This window comes from Cyanistes caeruleus, chromosome 2 (genome assembly GCF_971803275.1).
Source record: "Cyanistes caeruleus chromosome 2, bCyaCae1.hap1.1, whole genome shotgun sequence".
NCBI lineage: Eukaryota > Metazoa > Chordata > Aves > Passeriformes > Paridae > Cyanistes > Cyanistes caeruleus.
Genome location: NC_141702.1, coordinates 96237391 through 96254561, shown reverse-complemented (window position 1 = coordinate 96254561; position 17171 = coordinate 96237391). Strand labels below are relative to the sequence as shown.

The window sequence follows — 17171 nt, the reverse complement described above, 5'->3', positions numbered from 1 at the left end:
TCAGGTACCCACTGTTAATGGGAAACATAAAGTTTCTATGCTCTTTCATCTAAACTGAATGGCAAGTTACAGTCACAGAACAGTAACACACCCCCCCCCCCCAAAAAAAAAAAACCCAAATAACACCCAAAAACCTCACAAAACTTCCCACGAACTCTGGGGGTTTGGCTTTGTGTCTGAATGATGCTGACAGTTCCAGTTCTGCACTCTGAGCACTTGCGTCAGTTTGCAGTTGACAAGAAAAAGATTAGATTAAAAAGCAGAGAATTAAAACCAAGATGCATTAACAGTTGATTACTTTCACCATAAAAACCAGCTTGGCTTTATTCAGTAATGCTTTTTACTTTCTTTTGCCATTGCCTTTAATCCATTAATTTTGGATATTGTTACTTCCTAGAAAGTAATTATCCTGCCTACATGTTTTCTTGATTCAATGACTAGATAAAAGTCAAAATTGCTAAGAATAAATTTAGACAACTGACAGAACAAAATGCTCAATACTGGTTTTGTGTGAGAGTTTCTAAAGATTGAAGCCTTCGTTTGTAACTAAGTAATCTGCAATTGTTTGACAGGTCTTGTGAAGAGATGCTTGTTTAAGCCACAAACCATAATTTTGAATGGAGTGTAATTACCCCAAAGGCTGCTGTCTCTATCATGCTTCCATGGCTATAGGTGTATACACAGCTCTGGAGTATGTTCAGAATATTCAGAATAAAAATCTTAATAAAGATCCATGGCATAAAGGAAGCTCCTTTTTCTAGAGGAGCATGGAAGGGTGATGTGAATGGCGTGGGCTGGGGAAAGCTGTCACTGACGGCAGTTCTGCCTCTGTTCTGCCATGTGGCAATTCATAAATTTTAGCTTCTGCTCGGTATAACAAAAAATTATTTCAATGTCTCTAAGTTATGTGCATATTTCCCAGCTTTGCTGTAGTTTGTCTCTAAGACATATACACAGAAGAATAAATCTTACCTTCTCAGACTGCTGTAAAAAACAAGCGGTTGCACAATATGAGATGAACACTGTACCTTACCCACTGGAGTAAAGAGAGTGGATGGATGTAGCATCTTGTGATACTGTGACACAGTAAAGCATTGAATTCACTCAGTGCTGCTGGGAAAATACATCTTTGGACAATTTCATGTAGTTGATGGTAGGTATGATGAACACACGCCCCTGTGTTATGGGAGACCCTTGTGGGGAGTGTATAAACAGCACAGTAACTCACCTCCTGGCTGGGTGCAGGGAGGTGTTTTTATGAGTCAGTGCTGCAAAGTATGAGAAAAATTATTACAGTAGGATGTAGAAAGGCAGCTGGTGGAGAGACAGTGGGAGGGCAAAAATCCCAGGGAATGGGAGAGTTTGACCATTGTCTTTAATGACAAAGAGAAGAAAGGTTTCTGTTGTAGCCTAAGGATGGTGGGGGTTTTGATGATAATCTGGGGTTTTTGCTGTTCCCTCTATTGATTGTGTCATACAGAGGATGAAGGTTTGACCTATAGACTTTCAGGCAGTTTATAATTTCAGGTAGTTTATTTATTTATAAAAATTTATAAGAACTATTTATAAGAACATCCCTGCAGTGCAGCTTTGTCTCTCACAATCATTTTAAGGGCCATCTTGAAAATTCTCTGAAATAAACATGCAAGATCTTCAAGCTCTTACTGTGAAATTGGCACCATATACCACACATGAGTAACATTTTTGTTTTTCCTTTCATTTCCTCATCTTTTTCAGAGAAAAACACAAATACAGCAGCTGGAGGACATCATCTTAACTATCAGCCTGTTTTGCTCCTCCCCTGAATAAAATTGCAAACAGGAGTGACCCAGCTTATAAACTGGGAATGTAGGTGGCTTAGAAGTGAGTTTTGTGTCCTGTGTTTGGAAATGGTGGATTACTGCCTGCTGACCAGACCTTGTTGAAATCAGCCACTGGACATCAGCACAAAGTGAGTAATCCTGTACAGAAACACAGCAACAGCACAAATCCAGTCATCAGCAAGAAGGGGTTCCAAGGGTTGTCCTTGAAAAGTGATCACTGAATGAGGGCTCATATCTCAGATTATGTTTTGCTTCTCTGGAAATGGTCATTTTTGCTGCAACCAAAGTAGATTGCAAGTAGCAAGTCAGTTAAAAGTCAAGTGCAGCTGTTCACAATTCAGAATGTGCTGTTATAAATTATGCAGCACAGGATATAGAAACAGAATTATGAATAATGTTATGGAAATTACTGAGGGAGATATATTCAAACTAATTTAAAAAAACTCACAACTTGAAATACTGTGACTTGGGACTTCTTGGCTTTGGTCTGCCAAACTGAAAGAGTTTATTTGGGGCTTTAAAGCATTTTCCCATGGGGTTCATGAACTGTTAAGACCACCTCACTCTTTCCCTATACTATACTCACTGGGAGTAGATGTTTACTCATTTTGGTTTACTTCCTGGCACCATTACTTTTTTGCATAAATCATTTTACAAAGAATGGTGTTGTGGGCTCATTCTACTTGTGCTAGCACATTGGCATGCTCGGTCTGACCAAAGAATGAGTCTGCCTCACACTGGAGTGAATATATTCTCATCCCTGCTACACCAAGGAGAACATTCTGGTTAAAAACAACCATCTTGAAAGTGGGAGATGCATGCACATTGTTGTATCTCTGAGAAGTTTTAAGAAGTTTGTTACAAGTGTTTGCAATACTATGGCTTTTTCCAGATGTTGCACTCCAATACATATATCTTAGATCTATCTTGCATCCATGAATTAACTCTCTAAACATGTAAATATTAGCTAGTATCCTGGAGCAGATAGAAATAAAACTGAAACAGCGGTTTTAAAAATCACGGTACTAAATATTATATTGCTAAATGTGGTTACTGTGAGTTAATGGTCTTCTCACAATTAACACAGAGATTCATTATGTAAATTATTGTTCAAAGATTTGTTAGGATGGTCTTTTAGCATTCTGTAAAGCTGCTTTAACCTTGAATTATAGTTGTTCCCAATGCCTGGGGCTCTACTTCCAGTAGCACTCTGCTTTTAACACCTCTGCAATGTCACAGTCACCTTTTTTGAAAGTTACAGTTTAAAGATAGCAAAACCCTTAAATATATCCTAAAATTATTACTGGATTACACTTCCTACTGGACACCTGCACTTTATGCAGCCATTTTAATTGAGAATAAGGTATAGCAGGAAGTAGTCTGGAATTTTACTTTCAAAAACATTATTCATCTTTCCCTTTCAGTGTGAAAATTAATGGTGGTTTTGGGCATAACTGACAGCCAGAGAGAGTTTTGCTCCTAGGCTTGTGTACTGGGCTCTGCAGAATGTGCTCTGCTGAAGGCTGACTGTGCAAAGTTTATGCTGTCATGTCTCTGTGATGCTGACTGTGATAAGGGGGAAATGCTGCTTTCCTACTATTTACACTGGCAGATCCTGTTTGTCTCCTGATGGAAGTGTGCTGAAGAAAGGGCTGGAGCAAACCTGGACTAGATCTTGGGGTCTGAATTTCCACACCACTTTCTTCAAAGTGTCTTTGGATACCGTGATAAATGGATGATTTATTTACATTTAGATTGCTATTAGAATAATACAGATCACTGGTTCTATTCTTGGCCTCTGCTTTCCACTAAGAAGAAGATTCAGTTGTATGGATTTCTGAACTGGGCCTCCACTGAAAGGGACAAAAAAGAAACATTTAAAACTAAATTTGAATTAAGTTGGAATTTTAAAAAGTGCCTTTAACAAAAAGCCATTTGGTCATGGCAACTTTTGGCCCAGTTCAGATGACAATCAGTAAAAATTTATTCATTTATGCCAGTGTTAAACTTGATTCTTTGCTTGAGGGAAACTCATTTTCAAAGAGCTGTTTTGACTACGTGAGTTTAACTCCTTTACAAGTAATTAAGTGCTAAGCATGCAGCATTTCAACCATAGCAAGTTCTTGTGTCTCCAGCTACAAACAAAAACCAATATTTTAGGGCACTCTTTTGCTGAAGACATTCAAAATGTTTGAATTTAAACTTTTGAATATATTTTTGAATAATGTATAGCCTACAAATAGTTGATCAGTACTTCCATAAGCAATTATTCTTCAGTGCTATTTGATTACTACAAATAACCAAAAATTACCTTAGTCACTACTTAATAAAGTCAGAATCTAACATATAATAGATACATACATGTTTTTAATAGTTATTTCCTTGGAATAATTTATAATGGAAATCACTGGGCAACCCAGTGATTAACTGGTTTATGGAATCCTATAATATACTATTTCTGGATCCTATGATCCTATTGAGAAGAGTTATCTCAGGATAATTGAGTTTTGATTACATGGTGCAGTAATTCTCATTGATATTCTGTTATATTGCATAAAAATGTCTAGTGGGTTTTTTGGGAATTTGAAGAAGGAGGAGTCTGGTGACCACAATGCCTTTCCCAGGGCCTGTTCTATGAATCTGAATTTATCTTTCCCTAAAAGTCTTCTGAATTTTTGACAATCTTCATTTAGTATCATGAACGTTTGGGTTTGTGGTTTTTTTTCAATTTTGAGAATACTCCTTTCCTGTCTATAATCTTCACTTTCTTTTATCAAAAGGTGGAAATAATTTACTATTCATTGCAGGTTTCTATGACATACCCCATGTGGAGTTTTTTATCTATGTTTTTAATTAGGTATTTAAAACACAAACTTTGTTCACTAGATCTGCTGAGGGGTAAACATGCACATTTGTATCTGATGATGTATATGCAATTCTAAAGTAATTTAAACCACTTTACAACTTTTGTGGTCACATAACAGACGTCCAAATATCTATCTTCATGTGTTTAATTTGATTTCCCTAAGTAAATAACTGAGTGTTTAAAAATTTTTCAGTAGAGTTGCTTATTCTGTTTCTGAATTGATTTCTACTGGTAATTGTTAGAGTCTAGGAAAGTATTTACATGTTATAAAAATATTTTATTAAGGCAGTATCTCTACATACTATCCCAGGGATGTTGTCTTCCTTTTACTATGCACTAAGATTTCCATAGTGCTCTAAAGCTGAACATTACAACTACCAGCTCTAAGGCTGCTGCTCATTTCTATTGTGTGTTACTTTGTACTGTGCTGCATGTCAGTATTCAGTTCACTTTAATAATTTAGTTTAAGTCAGTAATCTAAATCTGATCTACAGCACTATTCCTTATAAAAATTTTAATTCTGATCACCAGAAGAAGCACATGGGTTGTACAAAGGCCAAAGGGAAATCAATGCTTTCTTGTATTCTCTGGTCTGTTATTAGGCCAGTGACAACTTGGATGCTGTCAAATGTAATGTAAAACAAACATAGTCTTAGCCTCTGGAATACAAAGATACAACTGGTTATTTTACAGCTTTCCCCTCTCTCTAGAAAGGTGCCTCTTACAGTCTAATGAAAGTAAATCTTGATGTGATTGAGAAAGGATTCATGAGTGTCAGATATTTTTCCCTGAGTCAGATGACACCAGTAAATTTTTGCCCTTGGGAGGCATTGCCCATCTTCATGTACATCCCTGCCAGCACCTGGGGCAGATGTGCTCCTGTTCTTCCTGCGAACACCTGCGTTTGAGGGGAGATGCTGGGTGTAAGCTGATACGGAGGTTCCTGCAGCAGGCACTAGGGCAGGTTTTTAGAAGTTCCTGCTTGGATGTGCATCCAACATAAATCTTGTAGTCTCCCACTCAAATTATAGTTCTTCTCAATTGCTTTATAGAGAAAAGTACAACTGTGATAACATCACCATAGTAAAGCAGTAGGGCTATGAATGTTGTGGAGCTGTGAAGAAATTTCCTCTGGTTGTGTGCTTTTTCTTTATTTGAGCTTCCAAGATAAATGTCTGCCATTGATTTGCAGTGTCTTCTGTCTCTGTTATGAGGAATATTGCTGCTTTTGTGGCAGTGCATACATACTGCATCATAAATCAAGTGGCATGTTCCAGAGATAATCACTGTGCAGGTTGGGCTGCTTTGGGCTCGAAGTGTTAGAATCTCATCTAAAAGCTCCTCCAAAAAGAAAACCAGGCCTAAGGGTCCCAGATTTTCAGCAGTATCTGTGCTCCTAGTGAAAACCCTCCCTTTCAGATGACTTTGGCATCCTCTAATATCAGCTGTTGAGCTCCAGAAATGCCCAAATTGTTTGAGCACATCACTTCTGACTGACCTTGCCTGAAGCAGAGGCTCAAAGTCCTGCTGAAGTCCCTGTGGCATTTAAGTGGATTCAAACCAGGGATTCCCCTCCTTTCCTTGCTGGGAACACCAAGTCATTCATCTATGCTGTGACTGCATCTGCCTCCAGTGCTCCTGAATAAGTTAGTCTCTCTTTAGGATTCCCTGTGTGAGACAGTCCTACTAGGACTTTTTAGAGTTACACAAATAGTAAGGAAAGATAAAGGCTGAAGGCAAGCAAATCTGAGGCCAAACTGCAAGTCCTGCAGATACCTCATCTGACAGGCAAGGGTCATTTGACCATAGTGAAGTAAAGGATAAAGGATTTGAAATAGAATTCAAATAAAAACACTTGAGGGTTGCAGAAAAAAAAACAAACCCACTAACTTCTAGAGGATTTTATGGCCACTATATGTTGATCTCTTTACAGAGACAACAGGCTGGGAAAAAATGTAAAAATTTTAGTACAGACATACAGCTTTTGGGTTATTTGCTGGTAAGAAGTAATAGTGAGATTGCAAACATTTTAAAACACAAAAGGGATGAATGTTTAAAGAAACAAAAGCATGTCCACAAACATTGTTCTTGTAGTTCAAACCACAGTACAAAGAACCAGTGTGTGTGTAGCGGGGTTTGTTGTTGGTTGGGTTTTGATATTTTTTAAATTCTGTCCCATTTACCATCTGGTTTCCATCCTAGGCATTTCTAAAATAAGAAATCATACACTGCACTTGTTATTTAGGTTATTTCTTGCTTCAATTCCTTCTTAAATCTTTGATAAATATCCTCTGGTCTTGATGAACCTGTTCGTAAAGTGTTTCTGAACTTCAGCTGAATAAAGGACCATTGAGATACCATTTATTAAGAAAAAGATGTTTGTTTTGTGGGGAGAAAACATATTTCTGATGAGAGAATTTTCCGAACTCCTCTGCATTCACTCAGTACAAAAATTCATTTGATTTATCTGCTCTGGTCTTATCTTCTGAATACCTCTTTTGTGCCTTTACCATTTATTGTTGTATAGCCTTTCTGGAAGGCTTTTGATGGCTCTGTAAAAGGTTTATTACTTTTTTTAGCTTTTGTAACTTTGTTCTTTAAACTCTTTGGCCTGTTTTGTGTTTTTAACCTGCCAGAGCTCATTCTCCTTTATTTTTCTCACTTGACCACAATGTCAACTTTTTAAAGGTCACTTTCTCCCTTCTGAAACCTGGCCTAGAGCACATGTAACTGATCAAAGCAATGATGCAGTGAGTTAAAGGTGAAGTTGCTGCTGGTCAGTGAAAGCTGCAGTGTTAATGAGATATCCAGACATGGGGCAGAGCTGTGGGGTGGTCAGTAATTGAGCTCAGGAGGACTCAGAAAGAAGTTCAAAGCCTCTTTTTTACCTCTCTATGGCAGCTCCTGCCTAGGAATGTGAATAAACTGCTGCTGCTGCTTTTTGTTGTCCTGAATACAGTGGGGAAAAAAATGGCAGTTCAAATGACCAGAATTGTATCTAAAAGTCTTTCTTCAGTTTTTCCTCCTAATGGATCTGAGACCCTCAAAACTGGGCTGTCCACTTAGATCAGAAAAGAAAATACTTAAACTGCTGAATGCTTGATTAATATCAAGCTTAGAGAGATGCCATACATTGCAACTGTGACACAAAAGAGTGAAGGAATAAAGATTTTACCATACAATAGTCTTGTATCAAGGAGAAAATGTAAATAGTGTTATGTTGTACTATTACTAATTATGCTAAGACCTGTTGCTCAATATCTTGGAAGTCTTGGAAGCAGAGCAAGCACATTAAAAATTAACACAAAGAAGTTCAGCTGAGGCAAATATAGAAAACAATTGCTTTTCATTTTTAATTCCAAACCTCTAGCAAGAGTGTTTAAAAATCAAGTAGGATTTGTTTCAAGGAACAAAGTTTGATGAATCTGCATAAAAGAAATCGGCTTGATGTGAAATGTCACCTGTATCTGCAGCATTTGCTCAATTTTGGCCTCCCTTGAGAACATATAAAATAGCATCTAGATTTTATTTTCGAATATTTTGAAAAACTGGAAATAGATACTTGCACATGCTTAGTGCAGATGGGGCATTGCTTCACTTAAAATAACCAAAACAGAGTAGCCAGCAATACCTCTCATACAAGCAGGGTTTAAGAGCTTGGTCTGTTACAGCCAAGAGTTTCAGGCAGTTATTTCTCTGTGAATACCAGCTGGCATAAAAATGTTCCATAACTGTGCTGCATACAGGGGTTTTATTTCCCACTTTTAATTCCTTTCCCTATCACAGCTTCAGGCTGGCCTGTAAAACTCGCTTCAGTGTATTGTTAGGTGTGATGGGATTTACATAGATTTGAAAATCCCCTTACAATAGCGCCTGGGTGATAATTAAGTTATGTGACTCTTTGCCAATTGCCTTTATTACTTGAGGAATAGCACAGACCTTTTTGGATCAAATGTGCAAGTAGATAAAACTTTGGAATTGCAGCAGTGCCATAAGATGGTGGCTCTACTGTCTTATAAAACACTGCACACTCACATTAATTGTGGTTTTTTTCCAACAATGTGAGGCCTTTGCTTTTATAGTTTTGCTCCTTATGGCTCCTTGTAGTTTCAAAGGCATAGCAATCTCTGAGTCCATTGCTTTTAACAAAATAACTATTGATTGGTGGTGAAAGGAACAAAACAACGAAAAAATGCCATTGGACAGCTGATGCAAAAGTATTCTTTTGCTCTTATTAGTGATGCTGTTGGGAACTAGTTCTGCATTAAATATGTGGTGCCAAGTTCCCCATCAGTCATCAAGGAGCTGCAGGCACTTACTGATGCCTTCAAGATCCAGATATAAAACAGCACACTCTGGAGACAATGTTACTATAGAAAGTAATATAAAAGCTGGTCATTAATGGATGCCTCCAGGGGCAGGTATGGAAAAATGCCCAGCCCACGTAGGGTGAATGCAGTTTTATAAGTTTAGCAAATTAGCATAAATGACAAAAATTCCCAATTAGAAGCACAAGTAATGAGGTAATTCCTCCCTTTGGTTCCACCTCTTCTGGAGCCCTCCTTTCTTGCTACTAGCTGTACTTTATGAGGAAGTGTCTTGAGAGAGTAGTTCATCCTGGGTTCCCAGGGGAAGAAGCAAGATAGGATTGGGGCCCTTGGAATGAGTTTTGTCTTTCTGTCTATCAGTACTGAACTTATCTAGGAACTATATAACTATACAATAATAATCTACAGAGCTACAAGTATATATGAAGAAAATATAAAAGCAAAAATCAGTTTGGCATCATTACAACCTGTGGGGGGATCTTTGCTCTGCAAATCCCGTGGTGTATAGCAGTAATGTGATTAATATTGTGGGGAATTACCACCAAAAAATTTAGTGTGTGACACTATGGAAGGAGAATGTGATAGCTACTTTAAACAAAACCAGTCTCACTCTCTTGCACTCAGATTTCATCCTTTGCCAAGACATATGTGGTTTGGCCTGGACAAAGAATGCTGACTATTGCAACCTCATCTCCTGTTTCTTTTGTGAGTAGTGGCAATCAATGATATTTTGAATGCTTATGCCCCATAGGTGTGGATGATGTCTAGATTTCTTTCAGGTCATTATTTTGCTTCAGACCTCTTAAGCCTTGGGCAAAATTTTTGTGTTTCCTCATTCTTTTTGCCTTACCTTTTCTTCACCGTCTTGTCCTCTAACCATTGGTGTGCTTTATTATTTGTATCTGGTCATTCAAATGAAATCACATAGATAGTGCCCTGTAGCAATTAATGTGTATCACTTTCACACTCACATTTCCACTTTTGCTTTTTCCAGTTGATCTTTCTGTCAGGAATTCCCACTGTCTAGCTCTAGGTAGCAGCTATTTCTCAGGGCTGGAGAAACATGGCACCACACCTCAGCCTTTCCAACAAAGGGATGCAGAGGAACTAGGGATTAAAAAACCCAAAATGACAAATCAGTTCAGGATTTCTATACATTCAAGCAGGATGACTTTCAGGGCTACCACTCTGAAACTGTCCTCTCAGCGTTGGTACCAGTGTGGTTTAGCTTTAGCTTTTCTGTCAGAAACACATCTATGTTTCCACATGCTTTTTTTTTTTTCTATTTTTATAATTCTGATCAGGGCTGGGACAATTTTCCTGACACACGCCGTAATTCCACTTCTTCCCCATGACTTCTCTACTTTAGCCTCTTATAAAAATGCTGTCTTTTCCAAAATGCTGCTTTTAAATATACCTTCCTTTGAAGTCCTGACTTCTGGATTCCTACCTCTCTTATAAGATTCTCTGTCTCTCCTGTCTAGACCTTTGTCTCTCCTTACACAATTTGTAAAGTAACACTTTCTAAAAGCACAAGAAAATAGTATTTTTTTAATAAAATTAAATGGCCCTTTTAAGCATATTTTAAACGATATTGAGCCAAAACCTTTACCAGAACTAAACTTCAGGGCTTACTGGCTCCAGCTCAGTTTACTTTTACTTCACAGCTCTTACAATTTCAGTAGCTGTCAGCTTGAAGTCCCAATTTGAGCTCTCTACTGAGTTTGCTGGCCAAGTTCCCCTAAGGGTGATTGTAAGTGACGGAACAATTAATCAAAAATTTGCAAAGAAACAAAAATCAAACAATTCAGAATGAAAATGAATACAACTCTGTATAAAATGTTCCATGTGTAGTTCCTAGGGAATCTAGAAGCATTCAGATCCTGTAATAAGATATTTAATCATCGAGAGAAGTTTAAATATTTTTTTTTTAATGAAATATTTTCATCATGTATTCTTCCTTAGCTAAGCAGTTATTTTTAGGGGAAAGCAATTGCAGAAGGGTAAAGCCAGTTCTATTATACATTCCCAAAGCAGAAAATTAAAAACATAGCAGTTATATAGGACTATTTTTTCCATGATCTAATTAAAAATATTGATTCTTTTAAAGGATAAAGAGGAGACCATCAAGTTTTCAACCACATGGATGATTTTGTTGTATTCTAACCAGAAAGCAACCACTCAAATAGCAGCTTGGACCTGAGAATATTAACCTGGAGTCTTCTCTATCTAAACCTGAGATTTTTAAAAAGTTTTTCTTTCAATCTTTATGAAAAGAGAGCACACTTGGAACAGAAGGCATCTTCTATTTCATTTACTTTATTATACATTGGGCTTATTTAAAAGGCTGATTTATGCTTCTATCACTCCTCTTTAAACCTCAACCACAGTAGAGTTCATCCTTAGGTTTCATGCAATTCTTTAATTAATATTTTTCACTCTGTTGCCAAACAGTCATGGATGGTATGAATTATCTTGATTAATGCAATGGTGTTAATGGAATGCAGATACAGTTAATTTTTAGTTCCATAGCTCAGCTCAGGCTCTAATATATGTAGCTTTACACCGTCAACCAACCACAGCTTCACCAGAGCCTTTTAAGGTGGAAAGCTTAACACTGCATGGTTACAGCAGTTTAACAAAGATAGTCCTTTCAGGGATCCGCTGTCTTTATAGCAAAGACACTGCCTTCTGCCCTGGTTGCTGGCCATGTGAAGTCATGTTTTTTCTTGGCACCATCTTATGTGTTGATTTGGCCACAGGAAATGTTTTGGCTCTTGGCTGTGTCACTTAGGCTGCTTAAGAGATCTCATAAAAGCCATGTGGGGCCAACACTTTAGCCAAAGCTTCCTAAGCCTTTCCACTGCTGGGATGTCAAAACTTTTTGAAAATCACCTATCAAGCCAGCAGAGTCTGAAGGCAGAGCCAAAGAATTCCTGTACTCCAAAAGCCGCTAGGTTATATGGTTTTGGGGTTACAAAATTGAATAATCTGACAAAAGTTTGCGCAACAGCCTAAGGATTAGCTTTGCTGCTGCCCCTATCTATAGATTACCAGAAGATGTTTTTCTATTGATTTCTTATGCAACAGAAATCCTGTTAGTCACATGATTCTTCTCCCAAATCCAAATAAAAGCAAGTCAATGAACCCCATTCATTTTTCAGCTGGTTCAGCTATCTGAGCCAGCTTAGCAGATAGTTTACAAAAGCCCTCCTGGCAGAAAGGAGAGCAGGGATAAGCACTTGAGGATTTAGTATGGGGAGTCAGCTCTTTCACTAGGACAAAAGCACTTATTTTGGAAAGAAGCAAAGCTTTTGAAATGGTGGTTTTCATGCTTTGGTGTGGCAGTTCTGTTTCAGTATTGTTTACCCTTTTGTACATTCTGTCTGAATAACTTCAAAAACGTCTATGTGAAGTATCATTGGTAAGCATTCAGATGATGACTGTTATGATAACATTTAAGTCAGTTTTGCTGGACACCTGTCAGTGAGGGCTTAGGGCCTCAGCTCAAAAAACAGGCAGAGGTCTGAGATTTTTCCTCTGGCACAATTCCACTTGGCTCCCTTCAGGTCCTTGGCCAGGATGTCTGTGAGCAGAGCAGGGGTACCAGTCGTGGCTCCTTGCAGGTGTGCTGCAGAGAGTCAGCTGCAGGCCAGGAAGGGCTATGAAACAAGGCCTATGAAACAGAATGCAAACAACTAATCCGTGTCAGCAATTGTTTCACTGATGCTCTGAGCAGTAATAAGGTGAAGTTTGCCAAATTACTGCAGACTCAGCTGTAATGCCTTCAGTCAGAAACTAGCAACTAGGAAATTAAATGTGTGGTGGAGAGTCTCATCAAACTCCACCCAAGAAAAGCATTTAAGCCTGCTGTAATCTCAAGTAGGGAAGAGAGATACTTGTGACCAGGGCAATATTAGCTCTTCTTGCTCCTATTCTCTGGTATTCCTTCATTCATTATGTGTCCCTGTATTTGGTCCTTGATTGTCTTCCCATGCAAAGCAGTAAACAAAATAAGTGGAAAATAAACTCTCAGACTTGCAACAACATCCTCCGCAGCACAGTAATTATGGTGACAAAAACCAGCAAGGACTGTAAAAAATGTGATACAGAACTGTCCCTAAGTTTTTTGTTTAATGCATTCAGAAGGCCAATATATGCAATGGAGATTATACAATAAGGAAAACCTATGTTTTATTTCATTAGAAGAAATGTTGCATCTTAACTCTTCTTGGTTATGAGAAGTCTGGGAGTCTTGGGGTTAAATCTGATGCAAAGCCGCTTTTCTGATAGAGTTCAGCAAGAAGATTTTCTGCTTCCAAAATACCCAACATTCTCAGGAAAAATTGGAATCAGAAGGTCATATTTTTCCCTCAGCTATAAAGAAACATCCAAACTCTTCTTAGTAATTTGCTTTTTCAAACAGGAATTCACTTTTCTTTAAAGTCTGGAAAGCTAAGATGCTTAGTTTGTCCTTAGTGCTAGCAGACCTTAGTGGCACTGGATATTTTTGGCTTATTCCACCAGTTGGAAAGTGTTCTGGCAACTGCTTTTGCTTCCCATTGGTAATCCGGTAGGCTCCAAATGGGGGAGGCTGAGCCATGAGCCTGATTGCTATTTCTTTCAGCCTTCTTCTCAGCATTGAATTCTTCAGGGAAACTGTTAGTTAATCATCTTGAGATCTCCTTTTATTTGCAAGCCAAGAATCCTCTGAGTGGAAACCTGTACCTGGCTATTCACTTCAGTGCTGGGGGAGGGAGGATACATTTGCTCACTGTGTTGTTCTCCATCCTGGACTTCCTGTGGTGTATTTGCTCTGACAGATGTGACCATCAAAAAGCTAATTTGACTAAGCTGACTTAACTTCATCCCAGAGTTATCAATCCACAACTAAAGCTCATACTCTGCCCTTCTAAGGCTCTAATACAGACTACTTTCATCTATTTCCCTAGTAATTTTTTCTTCATTAAAGATTTTCCTTTCCTGATCCTTGCTGGTTTTCTGTCTGTAACTAAAAAAATCTCTTCTGCTAGCAAAGCCACAGCCAGTTCGCTCCTAGTGGACACAAATAAGGGATCCAAATATTGTATAACAGATACTGATATTTTAAAAAATACGTGATAGCTCACACTTGCAAAATATTGGTGCAGATAATCTATAAGCCAGTGACTGCATGCTGTGACCATATCTCTCTCACCTGGTGTCTCAGAAGTTCTCCCAAACACCTATCTAATGTTCTCCCATCAAATTAACTTGGCCGCTGCTGAACAGCGGCTGCATGGCCTCATTCCCTCAGGATGCCCATGGAAATGCTGGCCAGATGAGATAGTGAGCCTTGACTCTGACCTGTGTTCTCACTATTTTCTGAAAGAATGGCTTGTACAATACTGGATTGTCTTATTTATTACTCCTAGTGCAAGCTTGTGGTGTTTTGCTCTGTCCTAGAATGCTGATGCTCAAAATAAAAGTTGGGAAAGCATAAATGAAATGTGTGAGATTGCAGTGCTGGAATGCTGTGTTTATACCTTGAGAAAATTACCCCTGGTGCCACCTGCATTTATCAACCTTGAAACAGAGCCCTGAGATGGGAACTGTTCCCATGCTTGAAGAGCCATTTCTTTTCCCCTGTGAAAAAAACAAAAGTAAGAGCTGATTTTCTCTAGGTGAATTCTTTGCTCTGTACAGAGGCAAGAAATCTCTCTGATTTATTTAAAGAAAATCACCTGGCATGCCCATGTGCTCAGGTTTTCATCTTACTGAGGAGGTGAATTACCAGCCATCAATCCAGGTGACAGATGGAAAAGAGTTTTCTTATGCTTGCCTGAGCCACTCCAGTTCCAAGTCCCAAAGCAGTTTATCTGCCCAGTAGATAAGTCTTTGATTTAGAGGCAGTACTCCAAGGTAGGAGGGAGTTAGATTTCCACAGAGCAGGGTTCTGAACTGTGATGTTGTATTGCTGAAAACATCCTCCTTAAAAGGCCAGTGAAATCGCCTGAGCCCCCTCTGTGTAGGGGAGGAAAGTGACTTACAGCCAGTAACTAACAACTGTGGTTCCTTTGCTTCTCAATGCTTCCATTATCCAAATTTACTTGCCAAATAACTGATACAAATAATGCTCGGTCTCTAGATTTTTCCAGTCATTTCCAGTAATAAAACCACTCAATTTTAAAGCTCTTATTAAATACAGAGGTTGCATGGCATTCACATCCTCTCTCCAGTTACACATAACTTTTAGAAATAAGCTTCCATTTCTACAGTTCCTGATTACAAAACCTATCGTGCCCATCTATTCTGTTTGAAAGTAAATGTGTAACATTTGCTCCCTCTCTAGTTTGTAGTCAGGAACATTCCCAATCCGCCACTGCCTATGTAGGATCTCTGAGGAGGACCAACATTGCAGAGCAGAGAGATTTAAACACTCTGAAAGATTATTCTTAAAATATGTTTAACTACATTTGATCATCTGGCTCCAAATGAAGGATGCTATCAGCTATAAGCTGGGCAAGGGGAAAAGAATGCTGAAGTGATAATTAGAATAGAAAAACAAAGTGAACAGATGCTAAGTGAAATTAGAGAGCTGATTCCTGCTGACCCAGCAAATCGATGTGAACACCTTTGCTTCTATCCTTTGACTGTATTTCCAGGTTCCTCAGGGATGCCCAGGTTTTCCTACAGAATTGCAGCAGCTACTGAAGTGGGGCTGAAGGCACAACTGCCCTGTCTCACAGCCAGAGCTGAGCAGCTGCTGCTGTGCAGGCTGCAGGGGCTGCACCCAAATCCAGCCAGGAGCACCTGTCTGCCTGAGCTGCTCCCCGCTGCCTCATCTCTCAGCAGCCACCTTTTCCTCAAAACTTCAAGCAAAAGGACTTCTCATATAATGCTGCATGATATTGAAGTAATTTAAATTACTTTATACCACTTGAGGCTTAAAAACCACTAAATGTTAAAAAAGCACACAGTCACAAGTCAACGTAAAACATCAAATGAACATCAAACAGAGCAGATTTTGTCTAAAATCAGTGATTTTAAAAAAAAATTAAATCAGGTCTGTTTCTACATGGCTGAACTTCTATGTGATAAGATAGACTTTTTTTCAGTGTACAGTAAACTCTCCAGTCTGTGTACACTAGTGATTAAAATATCTACAGTATGATGAAATGTGATCTCATATCCTATTTGAGTGGCCAAGTTAAATTACAGGCAATTAGGACTAATTTGGCTTCTTTCTGAAACCATAAATGTTCAGATGAAAGCTCTGATTAGAGGACAGGGAGTGCAACTTTATTTGATTTTTAGCTTTGAATGGCTAATGTTTTCTTACCTTTGAAGATCTGTATTACAAAAATAACAGCAAAGTAATAAAAACATCAAAGTTAAATTGATTTTTAAAGATTAAATGGTTGAATTAAAGTGAAGAGGTATAGATTTTCTGAGCAACTGGAAAAACCTATAGGTGTTTCAAAATATCTGAATATTAAGCCTCTTGTAATTATGCTTGGTGGCATAAAATGAGTGAAATATAAAGTTCCTGAAGTCTCAGATCTTGCTCTTAAAACCTGAGGAAGCAAGATAACTCTCTATTTTTAACAGGGATCCCTATAAATAAATGAAAACTCCTTCTATTCCTATGTCCCTGAGATTAATTTTATTTTATCTTGAAGAACACTTTCAGTCTAGTTTTTTCAGATCTAGACTTCACAGCTCTAAATTCTCAAGCGTTTTTTTCATCAAACAAAATATAGACATTCCTTTAAGTCTTATTTTAAATATAGGTTTACACTCAGGGATAGCTATTAAAATAATTGTTTCTATTCTTCAAAGGCAAGCTGTTCACCAAATAGACAATACTTGTGCATGTACACTGGTATATATGAGACTATGCCTGAGTCCTGTAGCCAGAACACAATGAGATCTTGTACATGCCATCTAACCAGAGACCAGAAAAATAACCTGATATTTATAAATAAGTCTGGCTCTTCACTGGGAAAAAATACCTTTAGTAGGAAAAAAAAATCCAAAAAACAAACAAAAACCAAACAAAACTCTTATATAGAATGTCATGGTGCAATATCTGAGTTAAATGGCAAGTGTCTGCCTTTTGAGTAGGTTAGCTGTTTAAGGTGAAAGTGTTTATTTATATATTTTTTTTCCAAA

The 17171-nt window shown here is 38.2% G+C and overlaps 1 long non-coding RNA gene across 1 annotated transcript; it reads left to right on the top strand.

The window, feature by feature from the left end:
• Nucleotides 1–1830: 1830 nt before the first annotated feature.
• Nucleotides 1831–16971, top strand: LOC147655025 (uncharacterized). The gene is made up of 2 exons (XR_015283668.1): nt 1831–1951; nt 15662–16971. It is a non-coding gene; the product is annotated as an uncharacterized LOC147655025 (long non-coding RNA).
• Nucleotides 16972–17171: the final 200 nt, after the last annotated feature.